The sequence below is a fragment of the Toxotes jaculatrix genome, chromosome 5, assembly GCF_017976425.1.
Source record: "Toxotes jaculatrix isolate fToxJac2 chromosome 5, fToxJac2.pri, whole genome shotgun sequence".
Taxonomy (NCBI): domain Eukaryota; kingdom Metazoa; phylum Chordata; class Actinopteri; family Toxotidae; genus Toxotes; species Toxotes jaculatrix.
Window position 1 is genome coordinate 25,975,752 of NC_054398.1, and position 4,034 is coordinate 25,979,785.

Below are 4,034 nucleotides of genomic sequence, written 5' to 3' on the forward strand. Positions count from 1 at the left end.
TAAGTTTCTTGACTTTATTTAAGCTCTGGCTCTTCTGAGGCCGTCTGGACTTTAAAATCTTCAGTTTTCCTCAGTTTTCTGGAGAACGAGGGGAGACGCTCTCACAGACTTTCACACGTCTTCACTGTAAAGTTCTGTGAAGCGTTCAAAGGTCAGAAACCTGCTGCCATCTGTGTCATTGTTGGTTATCTTCACCTCCTGCGTCTCCTCCCCTTTGACATTTTTAGAAACCTCTCCGGAGGATTCCTCACCTCGCCTGCACACAGCCTCTGCTCTTTGTCGCTGCTTTCTTTTCTCCAGTTTTCAGCCTTTATGAAGCTAAACTGAACCTGCAGGATGGCAAACATTTCACACACCAGTGATTCGGTTTCATTCATTTAATACTTGGCAGCCACGCAAACCTGTTTTTGCCATTAAAATAAGAACAAATGGTAAATGAAATGATGGAATAAATCAAAAGTTCCAATTTTCATTCAACATAATCTTGATTTACTATGTGTGTGTATAAATAAAATATATAAAGTATTTCAATTTTAGTTTGGAAAGTCAAAAGTTAGATATATTATCATACATTTCTTTTGAAGACTCGTTGCAATATCCTGACTTTTAATCCATTTTTTACCTGTTCTAAACAAAGGATATTGTTATTACTGTTATCATTATCACTATTATTACTCTTAAGAGTACAATGATTGTTATTGAGGTAAACCACAAAATTGTGCAACTGCTTTTGTGTTATTTAATTAACCAAACAGACAGACACATATTTTGTTCAAAGTCTAATATTAATCTTTAATAACATGGTGTTAGGCACACTGTATTCTCATATGTATTGTGAAGAGATTGTATGTGAGCAGCAGCCAGGTGGAACTTTTGACAGGGGAACTGTTGCACCCAGGTTCGTCTTAGGGGGGGGGGGGACTTCCGCCCACACCCCAGAAGCAACCTGGAACCTGTATGTCATATCATCATCTGCCGCTTATCTGGGTCCAGGCCCAGGTCGCGGGGGCAACTGCCTCCCATTCCACAATGCACCAAAGTCCTGGAGTGGGGTTCAAACCCAGGACCCCGAGAGATTGAGTCTCATGCCCTAACAACTGGGGCTAACCGGGCGGCGCTCACAGGTACCTCTGTCTCTTTATTGCTCCTAACCTTTCTTCTGTATTCTACAGAATTCTGTATTGTTACTGTGGGACCAGTCGTGGGACATTATTGTTTTTATTTGGCTAATTCTGGTTTTGTTTCTCAAAATGTATATTTAGAAAGTCAGTTTAGACTTGCATCTCGTAATATTGATTTTAAAAGTTTTCCCAGTTAATGTGTGTGTGTGTGTGTGTGTGTGTGTGTGGTTGCTGAACAGCCCTGTACATCATTTTAAACTCCCTCGCCTTCTTGCAACAGAGAAGTTTGTCTCTCTCTCTTTAATTAAAAGTCAGACTGATTGTTTGTTTGTGGTCAGGAGCTCCACTCCTTCTCTCTCCTGCCAAGGTTTCATTTTTCACCACTCTGTTGGCCAGAGGGAGCAGGAGCAGGAGGAGGAGGAGGAGGAGGAGGGGGATGAGGAATGTTTTGGCGGTGAGCGTTAAGAATCCATTTTCCTCGGCCTGCTGCTGCAGTGGTTGTGGTGGTGGTGGCGACGGCCGTAAGAGCAGACAGCAGCAGCAGGAGGGTGGGGTGGCGGGGGGGATTAGGAGCTGATATCCTGCCTCCTCATCCGTCCCTGATAACACACAGCAGGATAATGGCTCTGCTATTCCTGCTGCTGCTGCTGAGACGATGACGGTTGTTATCAGACTGCTGGAAGCTGCTGTTTAGAGCTCCAGGAGGCGACGTGGCAGAGCCATCAGTCAGTATCAGTGATGGATTTATGGAGCTCCTGCTGGTTAACATTAGTGTTGGTGCAGCTGCTGTCAGACCGTCAGGCTGATCGTACACAGGAGAATCTGTCAGTGAAACTAGATTAAATTACAGATAGTGTGGTCTGTTATGCTAACGTGTTAAATTTCAGTAATCTTACCACATTTAAATGTTACAGCAGGCCCATGTTCTGACGTCCAGAGCGGCTCAGTATTCAGTATTTAGAGCATCACTTGTTCCTTCTGTCATTCATCCGAATAGCATTTGCCTGAGTATTTTGGGGTCGATGCAGATCGTGCAGATCGCCGTCGGCCTTTCGTGTGATGTAATCAGCTGAAACACATCTGTAAAAAAGCACTGACTGGCCTGGAGTCAGCGGTTTGAATCATGTTTCACATTTAAATGAACTCAGATATTTACTGTGATGACTCCACAGAGAGCTGAGCCGTTAGACATGGCAGAGAAGTGAATCAGACCTCTGCAGGAACCAACAGACACTGATGAGAACTGACTTACAGGGAGTTTCATCTGTAATCAGCACAATGGAAGTCACCTGCCGTCGCTTCCAGGTTAACCTCCCTGCTCATACAGAGCTGAAACATTCCTGTTAGTTAAAGTTAAACAGCAAATACTTTGTGAACTCAAACTACTGATCTCATGAAAATTTGCCACTGCGGCAGTTTGGGCAAATTAAACCAAAACATCAACTTTGTAAACGTCCTCCATTTATCCAGCGTTAGTGTTCGCAGACCAGCCACGTTCATCTTGAGAGGTCCATCAGTCTGATCCCTGAGTCTGTCTCAGTCTGTGCTCCACTGACTTCTACTGTGTTCTACTCACTCAGCAGGCTGGAGCCTCCTTCGTGTGATGGTGTTTGGTGGTGGTGGAGTTATTAAAGACTGGAGCTATTTAAGTCTTTTGCAGCAGATGTGCACTCATCCTAATATCTGCTCATTACAGTCACTCCACTCTATTTTTGAAATAAAGCATTTTTCACTCGTTTAATATTTCGTCTGTAATCTGATTCAGTCAGAAAATAATGGTTGAAGAATTGGCCCGTTCAAACACATGCACTCTCACCAATGCTTCCTCCTCCTCTTTTCCTTCCTTATCTTTCTTCTGTCCTCATTTTTATCCCGTAACATTGGCTTTCCTCCTCCTCCTCCTCCTCCCTTTTTTATCAAAACTTTATTGTTCATGACATAGATTTTATTTAATTTATTCAGTCAGCAGAGCTGTTCACTTTTTCAGGCTGAAGCAACATCAAATTATTTCATAATAATGAGCTGAGTGTTTCACAATGTCCTGATTCTGAAAACAGTGTTTCAGTGTTAACATCGTTTCAGAGAACATCTTGTTTTTAACGAACTTGTGGAGGAAGAATGACCAAATTTTTTACAGTATGCATGTTGCTATGTGACCATGTCGCCCAAATTTAGTCACAACAGAAAAAAATCAAGCTTGTACGTATGAGAGTTCATGTAAAACTGGTCAAAGCGTCAGAGCTACGGCTGCAACTAACAATTATTTTCATTATCAGTTCATCTGTTAATTATTTTCTCAGTTAACAGTGTTAGTTTTTCTTACCTGCTCTGTGTCCTTGAAGGTCTTTGTGGTCCAGGTCAAACTGTCGGCCTGAAAACTGAAGCAATGAAGAGGATGGGCAGTGAGAACGTGGAGTCGGAGGTTTATTTTGATGTTTCCCATGAAAACAGTCCGATCAGATGAGGGTCTCAGCTCTGGATTAAAATCAGATTCAATCAATATATTTATAGTTTCAGTCTCTCAGAGACTCTCTCTGGTTCCATCACCATCACTGTTCATGTTTTCATCAAAACTTCAAATATTCATTTTCTGTGAGGTGGTCAGAGCCCTGGTAGTTCACCTGATTAAAAGCCAGGTGTGTAACACAGATTACTGATGATTCCAATCAGGTTTGGATGTAGGATGCTGACCCACCCAGGCAACCATTCAAAATAAACACCACAGAAACCAGTATGCTGCACTGGAGTCCTCAGGTTCATACTGGGAGCTGACCAGTGCAGCTCCCCCTGCTGCTGGATGCAGCTGAACCCACACCGACGCAGAGCAGAGGACAAGGATAAGCTGCAAACTTTGGCTTCAGCCCTGAACGGAGACGAGCTGATCCACGCTGACGTTTATCCTGAAATCTCATT